Source organism: Zootermopsis nevadensis, unplaced genomic scaffold (genome assembly GCF_977971745.1).
Source record: "Zootermopsis nevadensis isolate Lab colony 2312 unplaced genomic scaffold, Znev_1.0 Znev_ptg000011l, whole genome shotgun sequence".
Classification (NCBI taxonomy): domain Eukaryota; kingdom Metazoa; phylum Arthropoda; class Insecta; order Blattodea; family Termopsidae; genus Zootermopsis; species Zootermopsis nevadensis.
The window spans coordinates 18,272,325-18,291,438 of NW_028259143.1; the positions used below are offsets into that span (position 1 = coordinate 18,272,325).

The following is a 19,114-nucleotide window of genomic DNA, read 5'->3' on the forward strand; positions in this document are numbered from 1 at the left end:
GACGGCGATAGTGACGAACCCTCGTTCAGAGCAGAATTCAGCCTGTGACGGCTATAACATACTTTCACAGATCACAAAAATCTGTGTTGTTATGGTTCATGTGTACATAACACTGAACGAACAATGTTTTTTATTTTTAACATGGACAAAATAAGACGTTCTCTCTTCACGAAATCTAGAACGATGATCATGAATATTGCATTAAAAATGTTCAACACCCACCTAACTTTTATTTTATTAAAAATAATAAGTTGCTCGTATATTCCACTTGTTATGCAGTTCGAAAGGCTGGCGTGACGTAACTCAGATTTAAACTTTTAATAACTATTAAAACAACATCGGCTCGCACTGTGTTTCCAAATGTAACAAAATATTACAAGATACACAGATCAAATTAATAAAACACCACAATCTCGCATTATAGTTGACAAAGGCAACAAAAACACTCAGAAAAATACAAGCGTGAACAAACATGTTACCAAAACCTTATTGACTAGTGTAATTAATTATTTATATTATAGCCTGCGTAAAGGCACAGACACTTCAAACAGTTGTAAGGAACACTTTAAGATTCACTGTGCAGATGCCTACGAATTTAGGGCGCCTGCTGGGGTTAGATACGTCTTCAGGACTAATGACCCACATAAAATGTAGTTACGTCCATTTTGATAATGAATCACGCTATAACACTTCATAGTTTTGAGACGGCTGTTAAATGTGGTTTAATATTAAACGTGCATTCTCAGTAATCACAAGTAAGTTGCCGGTACAAAGCACAGAAGAAGTTAAAACGCTTGTGACCTCGGGCTTAATTCGGTCAGTGGACACACAAGGCGTATGTACTTTTTTTCGCGTGTAATAAGATGCGCTTATAAATACTTTGTTCATTGGTCGAGGACAACGATAAGGAATGGTAAGAATTCACGCAGTTGCGTTTAATTACAGAGGGAAATGAATCATTTTACGCGCCTTTCGAATTTAATTCTAAACACCCTGTTACGTACAACGTTTCTGGTGGATCTACTTAACAATATTCCCTAAAAATTGGCTTGGACAAACGCAGTCGCCTGACTTAGCCGAAAGACACGTGACACACGTCACGAAAAGCTGGCCACACAAAGTTACAAGTTGTTTGTTGTTGTACAACTTTGAGCAATGGTCCGAAACGAGTTGACACAATGGCGTTATTATTAATGTCTGTGAATGCAGAGTTTTAGACGAAGTTCTGCGCGCTGTATCAGATTATAATTGCCGTGAGCGGTAATTACAGATCGTAATTAAATACTAGCGCCTTATGTGAGTGTTTGCTTGTCAGGTCGACCCATCGCTTTCAATTACGAAATCTTTCAACAGTTACCAATAATTTCAACGTCTGAGTGTCTCCCAAACGTCGTAGTTCACAGAGGTCTTTCAACTCGATACATCTGTCTGACAAGAGTTTCTTTCTTTAGCCAAAGGCTTGGCATCGCTCACACACAAAATATATATGTGCTCGACTAATTTATCATATACTTTAGTATTCATTATATATGCAAATATAGTAAGTCTCTTGTTGATAAAGTTTCGTAGTTGTACGTCTATATTTAGAACGTCAAAGATTAATTTGTTATTACATTATATATTCCTGTAGAACGAAAAGTGTTATTCGGCAACCTGTACTTTCCAGGCAGGAGGGAAATTGGAAAAAACAGAAGAAATAAACCACGAAACACGCAAGAAAAGTGTTGCAGTTGCGATACGAAATGAAGTTCCCAGTAGGTGCGATCAGCTTACGTATATGGGAGTCCGTGAGCACTAGATTTCACTCATGATCATCAAATAGCCACCGTAAGGACACCGATGGGGGAAACAGAGGAGCTGCAAATCCGGAGGAAGGGGGTACGACGAGGGTGTGTCCTTTAACCCTATATTTTAATATGTACAGAGAATACATCATGAGAGCAGAAGAGCTGGACACGGATGAGGCTGGCATAAGGATTGGTGACCTCAAAATAAATAACCTCAGGTATGCAGACGAGTCTACGCTCTTAGCAGGAAGTAAAACTCACTTGCAGAACTTATTTAGAAAAGTCAAACAGAGTAGTTACGATATGGGACTGTCACTGAACCTGAAGGAGACGGAGGCGATGGCTACAAACGATTTGACAGAATTCCGAGTCGACGACGAGTGCTTGAAGTTGCCGACCAATTTGTTTTGCTGATTGACAAGGAAGGATATTGCTCCAAAGAAGTGAAAAGGAGGCTGTAATTGGGAAAAGCCGCTATGGCAAATCTCACCAAGATCATGAAAGACAGCGAGGTATCCTCGCGAACAAAAATCCGCATGGCGCGTGCGATGTTGTCTCCAGTGGCAACCTACGGGTTCGAAACCTGGATAATGCGAAAGTATGAAAGAAGGCGTTTGAGCTGTGCACGTGGCGAGGATTGTTTCGAGTTCCCCTGACCGCAAGGGTTACCAATGCTGCAATCATCGAACGCATTAAACCGACCTGTTCCTTGGGAGCTTCGGTCGCAAAGTCAAAACTTACAAACTTTGGCCACATCTTGCGGGCGGAGGAGTCACTGGAGAAGGACATCGTATTGGGACCTACGTCCGGGAGAAGGGGGCGTGGACGGCCTGGACCGCGATGGTTAAGCTCCGCCAAAGAATTGACCGGGATAAATCTGTAAGAACCAATGAAGAAAGTGAAAGCAGGGTTCATGAGGTCGCCACGAGTCGGAAACGACTCGACGGAACATGACGTGACGTGTGATCGCACGTCACTGCTCTTGTCGATAAAAACAGAGAAGGACAAAACTGACAACTCGTATGTGTACGCTACGTACATAACTGATGGGCTAAGGAGTGAAACACGCCGAAAAATTATACAATTAAAATTCACACAGACGACTATTCTACTTTCACAGTAGCATGTTCACGGAGCGTTCATACCGAAATTGCACGCCTTCTAACGTTAGAAGGCATTTGTTTCTTATTTTCAGATGTTTTGAGAAAATTTCCATGTTTGAGTCTGGAGTGAAGAACCCGTGTTTGAATGTTCAAATAGCACGGCCTGTACCACTGCGTTAATGCTTCATGTTCAAGCAGTTCGAAGTCCATTTGGAATAATTCCGTTTAAGATTAGGTATAACGCAAACAACCGCGCAGAAGGAAATCACACTGCGAACGAGGACAGACAGAAGAGCTTAAGTTCAGGTCTCGCCTTGGGACAAAATATTTATCTCGCCCTTTCAGCCAGTTACTGGTCACTGGGACATCATTAAACCCTATAATTATGTCCAGCTTTCAAGCTACAGAGCAATTGATCTGTTAGGTGCAAAGTACACTCTAATTTGGATGTGGAGACAGACGGAGGGCCCAACAAACACGAACACTTCAGCAAGCCGTGGTCTAATTCCTTCAGGCACCCAATCGATCGCACTCTGAAACTTTCTCCTTCTTAACCGCGAACTAAGAAAGTTTAAGCCATCTGGGGTCAGGTCTTGGCGACATCACAGAAGTCTCTGAATTTCTGTTTGTGGGGAATCTGAGTGCCTTCGAAAACTTCGCTTTTATAACTCGGCCGCTTTGGTCCTTAAGCAACCATTTTGCTTCCTTCTTGTGATGTGAAAGAAGATTTCTTACTTACCTCGTCCTTCTATCCACTCGCCTGCAATAATCCTGTTACAATTTGCGCCACTAACTTGAAGCACGAAGCCCCTCACTTATTTTCCTATTAGTGAAGGCAGAGAGTAAAGTCAAATCGTCTTTCCTGAAAAAGTGGTTGGATTTTGTAAGTGCAAAACCTAACCTAACCTCACTTAATCTGACGGCGTTAAATCTAAACAGTGAAGGAAACTTCCTGCCTGTTCACGGAGATGTAAGAAACAGTTAATGTTAGGCTGGGCTTTACTCAAAGTTACATTCCGTTGCAGATAATATGGACGGCAAAATTAACTCCTAGGTCTGTTGTTATAAAAGCGGTTTGTACGTACGATTTCGAATAATGCTCGTGGTGTGTGGGCTGTGTTCTTCTTTGTAGTTCAGCAGGATTTAGAGTTCTAATGTTAGTTCTGAATCGGGAGAGACCAAAAGGTGTCATCTCAAGTGCAGACAACAGAAAATATCGCGCGGAAGGACGAAATGGTGACAAGTGTAAATTGTTTTGTGCGCTCGTTAAATGAGGAGATTGCAAAACATTAAAGATGCAAGTGAAGGTTAGATTAAACGCGATTGGAAGGATGCCTTGCGGTGTTAAGCAACCGACTCTGTTGCAAATGCTCGTCACTGCGGACCGTTACTCCTAGACACCGGGAGAATACAGGATATTGAAACTTCTACTTTTACCGGGAGGTCACACATTTCGAGTCTTATTTCAGGGAGCCTAATCATACTTTATGGCACACAATTTGGTAGAAACGTGAACTGGTTCGGTGAAGGGAGATTTGTAACTCTTGAAAAGCTCCTAAAATGAGTAGTCTTGTTGTAGTTATTGTCATCGATTGGCTTTGAAACTTAACGGAGAATGAAGCGTCTATAATTGATAAATAATTAAGTAAACATGAAATACACATAATTTGGCTCATTTTAAGCGTCTGCATAACAATGACACGGAAATTTTTTGGATTTATTATTACACGTGTTAAAACAATATCACTTTTTCTAAGCCATAAAGGAAACTTCTTAAATCTTTGGTGAAAAATCTGACCAGGTACAGCAGTGAAAATGTGCCACATTTAGATGAAATGATGGACTGAAGGTGTAGTCATTGTGTAGAGAAACGTCCTGAAATGTCAATAAAACCTTCTCTCGGGCAATCAGCCACGTCAATGCCACATCAGAACCCTGAGGCGCGGGCAGAGATGGCATCTCTCCGTGTAAGCATTTAACGCGGATGTTTGGCCGAGAAGATTCTATTGCGTCTATAGTCGCCGGGGAAAGCTTCATATCATACGTTCTGAAACGATCCGTATTAGTTGTCGTTCGTAAATTATTTTTTTAGAAAAAGGAGGGCAAAGAATGCATCCAAACAGGAACTTCAAGGCTAAAGTGACGACTGTCATCAAATAATATAAGCCGAGACATGAAATCTTACATAAAGAGACATTTTTATGTTATCCTTCGTTTCTCGAAAAGAACCTGGAACTTACTTAAGTCATTCATGTACAGAAAAGTAATGTAGTATTTTCCAAAGTCTCAGAGAGACAGAATATCCTTAAATTTACGCAACAACTTCTAACATTGGGCCCTGCCCATCGAGTAAATGTCGTAAAATTGCAAAAGATTTCTACACTAAACTTTCGGAATTTAACTCCGTTCCGCATCTTTAAACGTGTTCGTTAACAGGTACAGGTTTATGTATGATAATTGTGTTGAATTTAACCTTGGAAATTCGCGAGGTCACGATATATGTAATTCTTGGCTTACGTATTTACAGAACATGTTATGTGACTTTTAGATACTCAGAAGGCAGCCATCTTCATCATCATTATGGTATATCTCCATGCCATATTTCAAATGCCAATAATTCTTCTTACAATTTCTGAGTTAATTCATATAAATTTTAAATAACGCCTTAGTAATTACGGAGGATAGACGACAATCATCTAGGAGAGTCGTACCGAACTAACTACTTTCCTGAAACGCTTACAAATCTCCCATCTATTTAAAGATGATCACCGAAAGATCACAGAATGGGAACGTTTAAAATGCGTGCCACATCGCAAATATGTAGGAATTTCATGTGCAGGCAGTTAGAACGAAAAGGAACAGCTGTATATCGCATACGAAACGAGATTCGATCCTGAGTGGGCCCTATGCAAATGTTGGCGAGCTCTAGCAGTATTGTGGGTGCATGGAACTATATGTTTGATTATGCGAGCTATCCCGAGAATCTGCTCGCGCTGTGGCCACACCTGCGATTGTCTGAGGTCTGCAGGAAATTCTGCATTGCACCCCGTTTCCGCGGTAACACAAAAAATGTAGATTAAATCAGACGGAATCACATCCAAATAGAAGGAAATATGCCCGTCCCAAATAAGACTCTCGGAACTGTGAGGAAACGACATTTGTTAATTACAGCAGAGCAGTAATTTACGATCGCTTTAGTCAATCAGATTCTGTTCCAAAATATTGTAAAAGTATTCCAGTACCTGCAAACATTTTTCTAAACTTCTACAGCTTATCTATTTTGTACAGTGGACTCATGTAGTTTTAGTAACCAGTGGCTTTCCACCGGTAACTACACCTAAGTTTTCCCACTGTGATACAAAAATACGCTGCTTAAGATGCATTCCATCACGTGGTAAAGTCAGCAACATGTAATGTGTATACAAATCAGCAGTCTTCTCTATCATTTTCGAAGAAAAATACCTGAAGAAGACCAATTAAGATCGAAACATGCAGTGGATTCTTAATAAACCCTGAAACTATGATAAAGAATTGTGCAGACGGACTGTGAATCTAACGTTTAACTCGTACGTTTTGAGCCTAACCTAACCTATCACAAGGTTTGGGGTGGACTCTTCAGACAGTCCACGGGTGAGACTCAGAGCGGTCTCCTGGTCTCCTGGTACTTTTAAACACGTCGCCGTAAAAGTTTATGCGATCGATTCATTATACGGGAAGATCTGTACATTCAGGAGTAACAATTCTGAATGAGTTTCCGTTGTTTGTCGCTCGAAGCTACTGTAAATTAACCCAACGTAACAAAGCTGGCAGGACCTTGACAACAAATGAGACTGGTCTCTGAAGTTGTCATGTTCGCACAGTCCCGCAAGCCAGCAGTTTAAAAAAATGGCGTACACAACTGGCATATTGTTTTCTGAGGTGTGCGAAGTGTTAACTATACGACACACCTGGTCTCTAATGGACCGGCTAACAGCGCAATTTCTTATTTGTATCTCCCAAACTGCTTGGGTTGCGATTTTAAATTGTAATCAATAGACTTCAACCATCTACGTCTCTCAGACTTATTAATAGCTGAAGTTGTCTGTCTTCTGGGTTGTTGGCGCAGTGGAGTCTGGTAGAAGTTCACCGACGTTTCAGAGGCCCATGCTGCCTCCATCATCAGGACAGCATGGACCTCTGAAACGTCGGTGAACTTCTACCAGTCTAATCGGCGCAACGACCCAGAACACAGCCATCTTAAAACTCATCGCCGTGAAAGCCTCAATTCCTACTTATTAGTAGTTTTCACTATCTTATGATAGTAGAAACATTCAGTACAATAATTCAATTTATTTTTTAATATTATTTTTTCTGCATCAAAAGGCAGAAGGCCAATTGCGGACACAGCAGAACAGAAGAAGACAAGAACACGATAACAAGTGCAGAGATTATGAGTGCAGAGGGCATTTATACACAAAGGCAACTTGCTACTGAACACATCATTAAGTCGATTGGATTAAATGCAAGGTACTAGATCAGAGAATATCGCAGTTACTTAATGGTGGGGAAACAAAGGGGAAAATCGCAGGCAATAAAAAATAATGACTGGAGTAGAATTCTTAAGAGCTGTGCGCGTTAGTCGTTGAGCTAAATTGTGTGTTCCTGTGACGAACTTTGACCTTGCATTACCTAAATGTGAAATTAGGAAATTTGTTCCGTAAGAAGAGTGGCTTCTTAAATTCTTCCGCGAAATACTTGTTGCGTTACAAGCTGTTTCCTTTGTGGCAGACGGAAATCGTGAGAACTGAACGGCGGGCTGGTTCCAGGGCGGGCAAATTGTGGAGAATCAGACAGAACGAGCACTGGTTGCTATCAGCTGTCAACAGACACACGGGAGTTTTATGGAGCGCGAGTACGACATGTTCTGGCCTGAGTTGTGTCACCCTGTGCGATCATTTTCACTTTAGTGGTACTCGACGCCATTCCTCGCTACTGTCACGGGATCTGAGTTGCAAGACATTCATACCCCAAACTCACTCTCAAGGGAGCAAACAGCCCTTGTGTCACGCAGAGAAAGGACCACTCCTGTCAAATGACAAACAAACGAGAAATCATCCCCCTTGGACCTGAGAAACGGAGGCGATGCCACAGCGAGACTCGTTTCAGCCTATACAAGTCGGGTGTACGTACAGCGAGAAAGATAAATCTTTAGGGTTGGCAGCCCATCTATACAACATTTGCTTGTTATAGTCTTAATGTTTATTAAGATCCACTACATGTTTCGACTTTAATTTCTCATCTTCAGGTAGTTATCTTTAAGTGCTCCAAACTCACAGATGTGACTAGTAAATTGTATTCTCATTTGAAACAAATGACATTCGTATGGGTAAATGCGATTGAGTTACGATTATTTGTAATAGGCGTGTCACTGGAGGCATAGGAAGATTGATTCAGAGTAGAAACACGTTCTAAAATGTTGGGGTCAGATTATAAGTTCTTTGCCGGTTTCGTAAGAAGTTGGTTTAAATACTGAACTATTAGAATTTTCGAGCTGTCTGTGAATTGAAATCCCTTTGGTTTATCATCTTCGTGGTGGAATGAAGCTTTCTTGTTGCACTGTTTGTTGATTTGAGTCAATCGGTAGATAACGCGATGATATTTTAACCAGCACAAAATCTTTTCCTTTCCATTTTAACGTATATTTTAAACCAGATAAAAAAATGAGTGAGTAGACGCTGATAAGGTTCTGAAGGTCTCTCATAGTATATATAGCAAACAGCAATATAAACAGACAATATTTAAGTTGATCTGTCGTGGACACACTGTTCATTTTAAAGAGTTATATGTGAATACAAGTGCAAAAGTGGTTTAATGCTGCAATTCTTACCTGTTTCGTGTTTGTTATTTAACGCTTTCTTCAGGCAGGAAAATAAGCTTTTATCTAGTTTTTCGAATTTAGGCCTCCTAAACTTTACATAGCGTGGGGTCTCACAAGGTCAAAATCCGGCCCTGGTACGAATCACACATTTTATATCAGGAATCAAGCAGGGCCTTCGAAATGCGTGCAGGTGTAGTGTAATGAGGCACGAGGTCTTTTCGTGATGACTTTATTTCCGGGATGAGATGATCTTGGCAGCGCTGAACTAGTCGCGAAAAGGTTCTTAATTAAGGTTTTACTGTGTTGGTCTCATGGTTTTATGTTGGTTTATATTTTATCTGATGTAATTTTCATCATTCCACATATAATCTCCAGTGTTTTTAATTATGCTCCACAAAAGACAACTCAGTTGTTTTTTTGTAGGTTAACAGCTGTCGCTAGTTTCCAAGTGTTTGCCCGTGCCGATTGGCCGGGTGTCGGGCAGTGGTTCCTCAATGTGCACATTTTGAATTTCTGCCTACATCATCGGCGCGATTACCCTGATGATGGAGGCAGCAAGTACCTCTGAAAACTCGGTAAATTCCTACATTACACGGCGCTACAACCCAGAAGAGACCATCTTCAAACTCGTCGCCGTGAGAATGTCACATTCTATTTATCGGAGGTGTTCTGCAGGAAACAAGAAATGCTATTAGATCATGCGCGGTGTGACCTATTGACACAGACACGTTCAAAGACCAAACAGCAGAGGATCTCAAAGCCATCGAGGACACAGAGGACGCTTAAAATAATGCTGAGGAACAGTCACATATCAGTTCACTTGCCAACAACTTTTCTCCTCAGAGAACGAAATCAGATGTGAGGAAAATTATTCTACCGGTTTTACGAAGATTTAAACCAACGGAACGGAACGAGAAAGGAGGAAAAGTCGAAAATATTTTCATCTCTCAAGAAGCAATCGATGATTGAAATTTAAATGGAGGTAAAGGAAGAAAAGTGACGACTCGCAGCAAAAGACGCGAAAAAGCAAAACATGAGACGTCCAAGCCACTCGGTGACGATTCGATTGAATTTGCATCCTGTGAACTGCGCTGGCTTGAAAAATGCAAAGCGAAAATGTACCAGAATTCGTTTCCAACTGAACGAGGACTTAATTTGTAATGTAATTCATTCTCACCGGCTGTTTCTAATTATTCGTTTCGCGTGATTTAATTTGGAAATTTCCTTATGATCATTTTATTTCATATATGAAGATATGGTAAAAATATATTAAAATATTCGTAACTGTACAGAATTACAGCTGCGGATTTATGACCTAAATAATTCGGATTTTTGACCCACTGATGGGGAAAAGATCGAATTTTGCAGAGTTACTCCTAACTTTAATTTGCGACAGCTCGTGACAAGACCGGCGTGGGAAGAAAACTCGAATAAATGCGTTTACCTGCTTCTGATCTAATTTCTCTACAGTAGTACGTGATTGTCGCTAGGTTGCATTTTGAATTGTACATTCTAGAAACCTAATCAAAATCACGAGGTCTATAGTTGTGTTTTAGACAGTGAGTTCTTCGCATTTCGTTTCCCATTCAATTGTCCCTCAATGTTTCATCATGTCCTCGTGCTTCCATACTGACAGGAAATGGGGGTGGAACAACACACTTACAACGCCAAACTGGATGAATTTATTTTGTGCCGACTTAACATCCCGATAGAGCAGTTAGCGCTCCTGATTTATACACGGATGTCCCGAGTTCGAACCCCAGATCCAGATATCGGCGACATTTGCTGAGGTTATTCATGACTTCCCTCAGTCTCATTAAGAAAATATTGATCTAACACCTTCCGGTTCCTTCCACGTCCTTTCCAATTCATCGTTCACTCTGTGTCGTATTACGCTGTACAGTTGCAACAAATGTAATTGGAAGATCGCCGTTAAACAGCCCAAGAGTTAATAAGAGGACACGCGTTCGCCCTCTCAGACGTCGGATGGAAGCAGCTGGCATTCCTCAGGATTCGAAACCCCGGTCACTATTATTCACTAAAATCTCGCTAGCTGCTCCCGGCACAGGAAGTTTGAACCACGAACTTTCGTCAGCGCCACTCATCAATTGTTACATTAAACAGCTAAAATATCTTGGCGCACAATGTCTAATTGAATCGAGTGGTTTTGCCTGACGAATTGTTTTTGTCAGCATATTAGAGCATTAATGCCTCGAAAAGCACAATTCTACTCGTTCTCAATCAACTCAGAACAGAAATTAAAGGCGTACACCATTCTCGCTGAAGTTTACTCTGCTTCACCCAGAGATGTTCAGACAACACGCGGCTGTGAGAAACTGCAAGTTGAAACAATTTCATCTTCTTAAAATCTATACATAATCCCAAGAAGTTCCAAGAACCAAAAGTTCATTCCTTCGATAAATTATACCAGTTAAACCAATTTCAGCGTCTTAAGATACCACGTACACAAAATGTTTTGAAAGTTTGTCCATTTAGAATGTTCGGAAGGTGGTAATCTAATTACGTGTTTGTCTGATGTACAGATCTGCACACCCCTGAGAACGTATACACACCTAATGAGACTGAAACAAACATGCTCCGGGCACAATTATATTAAATATTATTGAGAGTGTCGTTAAAAAAAACCATGAATGTAAATAATAAATAACAAGGAAGCGAATGTAGGGATCTGAAATGGGCAAATTCTTAGACATAGCAACTGAAGGTAGCAGAATCGGAAATTCAAGAGCAATGGCAGCGACGTTGTAATTTGCTGGCGAGCGTAACAAATAGAATTTACGTATAAAGTGAAGTCTTCGCGGCGACTGAAGTTGATGAAAGGCTCTCGGGTTACAAGCCAGTTCCCATCGGAGAGCGCGCTACAAAGGATCAGTTTTGTAACTCGGCAGCCCTGAGGATGAGTGCAGAGATTGCTCTCGAAACGCTGGCAGAAGATATGGTTTGTTCACCATTCAGCTACCTGACGCGACTTGCAACCCGAGAGTCTTTCAAAAACAGAATTTACGTACTTGCAAAGAAAGCTCACAAACACAATCGCGTACCCTCATTTTGATTCTGACATACAGAATTTGTATTTTGTTGCCCTGTATGAGTTGAAACAACATTCGTTATCAGGAAAAATATCGTGTCGGTTTTTCTCATTAAAAGTAAGAAGATATTTTCGTAAATTAAACTATCATGCAAAGCTCCTCTAATGACGGAAGTACAAAGCACATGAGTGAGTGAAATGATCAGGTCATCGGATGTTTGAAAGTGATGTTTTAAGGTCAAAAATACTTGCTTTGTGAAAGGTACTTGTCAATTGTGGATGTGCGGTAACTGAGCCCCCGAATGTACTTCGCCGTCAACAACCTCTCTCGCCCTGCCTTCCAATCTACTTTTTGGTGTTCCAAGTTTCGTCTACCACCACAATTGCTCTCTCCCGATCTTGGCACGTGTTCAGGTCACAGTGACCTCCCATAATTCAGTGCTCTGACACTACCTGGCATTCGCCTTCTTCTGGTCTCGCAGTTACGGGTTTTGGCCTTATTTCTGCAACTGAGTGGGTCCTAGTTGTTACTTTGTCGCCCTGCTCACCCTCACCCGACAGGTCGGCGGTCGAGAAGTTATCCCGGGTGTCTAATTTTGTCCACTCTTCTAAGCAAGTGGCTCCAAAGTGGCGAGTGAGAACCAGAACAACGGTGCATATAAAAGTCATGAATTTTTTTTTAATTATTGTGCTCCAAAACAGAACACTGTAGCTGTTTCATAAGTTACGCTGCAGTGCAGTTTGTAAAATTTTGTTTCCAAAATTCAGGTCGTCAAAGCACGAGCAACAGCAGTTCTGTAATGAAGCTGAGTAGAACGAACTGGTAAGGACGGTGAGATTATCCCGGCTGTTCGTAGACACTGAGATAAGTTTAAGTTTAGATTATTATGAATCGTTGTGGTCTCAGGACAGAACTAACATGACTGTCTACATCTAACCATGGAGGCAGCAGGTACATCTGAAAAGTGTTTAAATTTCTACCAGTGTACATGACACTTCGTCCTAGATCACAGCCAACTTAAGAGCAAACTTTAATTTCAATTAAAGTAAGAATGTGGATTCTTGGCTAAAAAAATCAGCCTAAGTTAAGTTACATTGGTGAAAGTTTTCCACCGAGGAAAGTCGTGGTTCTCCACCTGCAGAGAGACGAAGGACGCTAAACGTTCTCGAGTTCGGATTTCTACGTCAACTTGTGAGCGGAGAACATCCGCAATTTGTTGTATGTGGTGACGGATTTCGCAAACGATGAGCGAAATAAATTTGCGTAGATCTCTTCGAAAGAGGATTGATAATGGATCTGAAATCCATTTGCAGTTACAGTCAAGACGATGATAAGCCAGGTTTCTACAAAAACACACTACACTTTGACGGAACATGATTGTGATGCATACACCTTAAAGTTTATTTTGAAGCTCCACGTCTCTCTGACTTCTGGATTTATATGTGTAAGGAATAGTATTTTTTTATACATGAAACTCTCACAACCACACTTTTACGTTTGGCGCTGCATTCTGTTGGGGGAAAAAGCAAGCTTTAAAGCTTTTTGAGTAATGACAGCAATTAATTTGAGCACGGGAACTACGGTCAGCTTGAACGAGGCTTATTGTCAGTGTTCCGATGGGGTCAGACTAACTGTGGTACGGGGTCTGAAACGGACCTTTTGTCTATCCCCTAGACAAATGAATAAATGCGGAGCGCGTTTGGAAATATATTCACAGCGAATCGATGGCACTTCGTCGACCGCAAATCCCACAAGTACTCGCATGTATTGACCTTGGCACAGTCCAGGCCGCGGTGGAAAGGCGGACTCAGCTTGAGAGTGACTTTCGAATTACTGTACTAGCGAACCACACGATGACAAGTCAACTGGTGTCAAAATATGCAGGCCCATCTTTCAAACTGATTCGGTACACCCGAATTTATTTATGAACGTAAACTAGTGGTATAGCGCACGGCGTATATGCGTGTGTGTGTGTAACATGAAACATTTGCGACCCCATGTTCATAGGAACATTTTTCCTTATTTCTGATCCTGAAAACACGCACACAAAGTTTGTAAACATACTTCTGACTCAGCCTGTATACACACACACAAACACACACTATTCAATGGTGGAGCTAGAAAATAAGTTTTTGAATTAGTGTTCTAAAACGACCTACTTAATTTCCTTCATAATGCGTTATTCTTTGCACACTGAGTGCATGTCGAGTTGTTGTAGAGCAGCGTACCACTAATTAAATGTACCACTAACCAAATGCGTTCTGGGACAACTGTTACTTATGTTAATATATATTTTTCATTTTCTTACTTAGTTCGCGTACCATCAGTGGTAAGCGTATCATAGATTGAGAAACCCTATTCTAGAGCATTTTAATTTATTCAGTGGTTAGCAATACCAAATGAACTACGTGAAGGCAGCGAGGATAAATTAGTGTTCTGTGTCGGTTTATCCGGCTTAGGGTCCATATCCGCAAAACTGCTTGTAGAACTAGGCAATATGCTGAACATGCATGCGTGCTACACGATTTGTCCACTGCATCCTATTTGATTTCGTAAAGTGTATGAAGATTGTGCCAGCATCAGCAGTAATCGGCTAATAATATTCCTTATCAAACGATCTTTAAACTATTTTAACATTTCGGATGTACGGACAACTTCTGGTCTATTAGAATGTTGGAATAAAAAGAGATTAAATAAGTAGAACACGTAGCGTGGATGGGAGAGGCGAGAATACCCACAAAATTTTTGTTAAAATTGCTTAGAGAAAAGAGACCACATGAAAATACCCACGCTTAAGCTGGAGGATAATATTGAAACGGATCGTTCGGTAATACGTTTTGAGGGTGTAAAATGAATTCGTATGTCTCAGGATAGCGACTGGTGGTAGGTTCCCATTTAAACGCTAATGAAGTTGCGGTTACATTCTCATAAAAGACTCAAATCCATGGAGTGACCTCTTTAGCTAGGCTTACGTACTAACACGACAGGGACGATCAAGATATTGGAATAATGAATCCGCCATGTGTCACAAATTATTACAAAGCCATTTTGTGATCAAATAATCTTATATATTGCTACCAGATATTTTCATAAATCGCAGTGTCTCCTTTGATTTGTATGCCTGGCGTGTGCAAGATATTAAAATGAAAATTGGATCTCTACCTCAACTTGGCGCTCTGTTCCCCGAAGAGGCGTGGTATGCAACACGCACTGCAGGCGGTTACTTTAGAATGGGTCTGGATGTTCTTCGCCACTGGAACTCCTCAATTAAGAATTACCAAACCCCTCTCCGTTGCAGGGTTCCGGGCTTTGTACCAGTCAGAGAGGAAATTAAATACAGCCTTCGTTTCATTGGCCTTGTCGAGTAATACATTTCAGGATGTGGAGGATTACGCAGGAACGAGATAGACGGACGAATCAAATTAAAGATTACAGAATCAAAGGCTTCAGAACGACCGTCTGCATAAAATTATGTAGAGTACGTAGCACGGTGTGGGGAAAGAGGGGTTATGAATGTGAACAAATAATCTACTTTCGTGGCAACCAAGACCAGCTCTGACGTAAGCAACAGGCGTGTAGACGTTTGTTTAACCTTCCCGTGTATTGTCCAGCTGTTATGTCATGGCGGGATGAGGTGCATACAGGGGAATCTATGCCGTGGTTTAGGAGGAAGGGTGTGGGACAGTAGTGCATCGCATCCTTGTTTAACGTCTCACATTCTGTTGATCTTCGGTTTGTCAGTAGTACAGATTAATCGCTGGACCGAACCCAGTATTACATGTCACTGCAATCGCTTGGGGAAGAAATGTTTGCTCATTTATAAAATTAAATCGGAACGAGTGTCATCGACACTTGGGTTGTCACAATCAGCAATCTTCTGTTTACATCGTAACTCGTATGGAGGTTATCACGAACAGACCCGCTGACATGTAAAGGAATTAAGAACTTCAAAAAAACATTTTAGTCGGTACATAAATGGAGAACGTTTCTGAATGTACGGCAAATACATGTGTATTGAATCTTCTGAAGGAAAAATAATAAAATCTGATTCATAAAAATCTCCTCAAAGCGACGTATTAAAGCAATTTACTTCACTAGTCAGGAAAACATTTCGCTTGCAAGTCTTTCACTCAGGTTTGCAACTGAAAACAGGCTTCATTTACGAGTATATAAGCCACATTCCGAATAGAGCAGTGTCCTAGACTATAGACTTATTTTCTAATACCGTCCTTGCTAGGACTTCGGTTAATGGTCCAGCGCTTTGCTAAAAGCCTACAAAAACTGGATGTTTGCTGATTATAACATTAATACCGAATAACCATGCGTTTATATTGCTTTGAGGGCTTGCCAGCCTCTACAGAGCAGCGATAAGACTGGGCATTTATAAATTCTTTAAAAAATATGCCGTTCTCATGGCGGTGAGTTCGCGGATGGGTGTCTTCTGGGTTTTGACTCATCGCCTTGATGATGGAGACAGCTTGGACCTCTGAAACTTTGGGAAACTTCTACCAGACTACACGGCGCTACAACCCAGAAGACAGCCATCTTCCTTGACAGATTTTGGTTATAACACAAAGTCAACTTAACGATTTGTGTGTCTGTTGATCCCGCTGACTTAACTACAGACGTCTGTTCTGTTGACACTAAGCGACCAATATTTATAAAACTGCTACGAAATTATGCTAGTGATTCTAAGTTAGGTTCTCACTTCAGGAAGCGTAGCGTACACAACACAATTAGCCCTAAAACCATCAAGGAGAGGACCCCCTCACCCCAATGCATTATCTCCGACTCTCATAGACCGATGGAATTATGCACGTGAAGGGCGCAGGACCAGCCCTTTATACAAACACATTTATACGCACTCGACTTTCAGCGTACAATTAAATTCGCTGTCAATCGCTTACCGCTGGATGTTTTCAGGGGATGAGCACTTTGAAGTAATTTACCGAAGTCTGGTTTAAAAAAGAGACTTACTGCTCTGTGTACCAACAGATCCACGAAGAAAATTTCGAGATTATTTACGAATCAGCTGGCTGTATCGAAGTGATCCCTGCAGAATATGGATAAATTTAGTCAAAGATTGTGGGTGAGAAACTTTGGCTTGAGACAATCCACTTAGTTTCACTGGGCCATCAAGTTTAAGCCGGTAAGATTAGGCTTTCATTGTTTCTTCTTCTCTGGAATTTGTGGGTACCCGTTTCACATCCCGTAACTGTGTGGAGTCCAATTATTTCTGGTGTCCCTTTCTACATCTTGTACCTGGGCGATAACTAATTAGGCTGCTCTGTTTCTGTCGGTTAGAAAACGATCTTCTGCACAATGTTTTTCATCTGTCACTGGTGTGACAATTCCACTCGTATCAGATGAGGCCACAAATGGACTTGGCCCCCCTTAAAATGTGGCTGTTAGTCAACAGTTGGCCGCTGATAGCTTCGCTACGCTGCAAGTTGCGAGCTGTTTTCACTTGCCTTTTGCTGTGACCTTGAAACATCAAATTTGGAGAAGGCTACTACAGTGAACTGCCAACATTACGAAAACCAATATACATAGCATTGTTAATAAAATTTAAAATTATGTCTGTTTTATATTTCACCCCTCTTGTTAGGCTGCATGCGATATTTTTGTTGTCGTTTGGTCTGGTACAATCGATACCTACGTGTCTGTTGCAGAACACAAAATCTATGGAGAAGTAAAGTAAGTAAAGTTTGTCCCACTATACGCCATGTAGGCGCTTGGGGGAGAGGTAGTATAGCTCCTCTCTTCCTTGACCTTGGCACTAGATGGGGGTGAGTGGTCAGCATCACGCCCCGGCCGGCTTTACCCCCGGGAAAGGACCCCGGTACCCATTGTAGAGGAGGCTGGGTGGGCCCCAGAGCCGGTCTGGACGCAGAGGCTAGAGGAAAAATCCTCTGCTCCCATCGGGGATCGATCCCCGGTCGTACAGTCACTATACTGACTGAGCTATCCCGACTCCTTGCTTATAAGTACGAGTGGTCGGTACAGTCCAAGTAGAAATTGATGTCGCAGGTGGGACCAGGGTCGAGCAGCGCGAATCTAGTTCCGGCCATTATCGCTTCAGAGGATGGCGTCTTCCGGGTTCTTGCTCTGCGAAGACTTGCAGAGCGAATATTCAGCGCCTTCGAACTCTATTGTCATCGAGTCCCGCAGAACCTATTAAAGTCCCTCGTGTCGGTCCTCTCTGAAGCATTCGGTGCAGAAACAGAGCTCGCCCGCAATGTATTAACCGACTAAAAGCCAGTCACTGGTACAATTAAAACTCTTTGAGCATTTTTAGGGAAACTTATAGTCACTTTCAGAATAAGGCAAAGCATAAAGGAAGAACGAAAGATAGAAGTGAAAGGAGAAAGAACTGTGCTGTGGTACGATTAATGTCGTCAGGTAAAAGTGGATAAAGGTTGTTGTAGGGACTGAATGACTAAACCTTCCAAGGCATTCATTGGTCGTTCGCTCTGTGCGGCTGGTACAGATTGTACAACTTTAACTGCAACAGCAAGCTATCTATAAACACTGGTGACGTCAATGCCACAGGACAAAAGAGTTGTCTTTTAGGTTTTAGGCATTCTTAATGTTCTATTACGAGAAAAATCGTCTGTACCTATTTGCCCCGAATATTAGTTACCAACTTCAAATCTTTGGTCTTTTATAATCACATCATTGTAAATAGCTGACAGATGAAACAAAGTTGCACAATCTTCAGTACTGGTAATGCCGCGAAGTGTAACTTTTTCGGTCTGTCAGTGTTAAGACAACTTATTTTAAACTCGCGAACACTTTTCAGTAATGTGGGATCTGAGCTGTTATTTACAACTTTTTACATTTTTTTTAGAACGTTCAACACGACTTTAGAAATTCGTGCATCTCTCTGACCACAGGCGAGATGCTGGATAAACACACCCAAGTTCTGTAGTTGTTGCTGCAAGAGCGACATGTTCCCTTACAATTATTTATTTGTCTAAACAAGGTCTCGTATTTCTGTGACAGACGTGGCAAACCATTGTTTTGGAGTTCCATCAAAACTGCTACAGAGCACAGTTATTTAACATTAGCTATAACCAACACCAATCTTGTTTCACCCGCTGTAGTGACATTATTTGATCGATGACGGATTGAATGCTGATACAATTACGTAAACCGTCATTCGAATTTGAGTCTCGTTAAAATAACCGGATTATTGAATAATTTAATATGGGGGTGGGGGGTAGCGAAGCAGCTGATACGGGGTTCATAAACCTAAAGTGTGAATTAGTAAATTACGATATGAAGAACCTTCATGCGAAATAATCATCCATTACT

The 19,114-nt window shown here is 41.4% G+C and overlaps 1 protein-coding gene across 2 annotated transcripts in view; it reads right to left on the reverse strand.

Annotated features, from left to right (window-relative positions):
* LOC110831562 (motile sperm domain-containing protein 2) overlaps positions 1 to 19,114 on the reverse strand; it is a 367,668-nt gene that overhangs the window by 184,779 nt on the left and 163,775 nt on the right. The window lies entirely within an intron of this gene.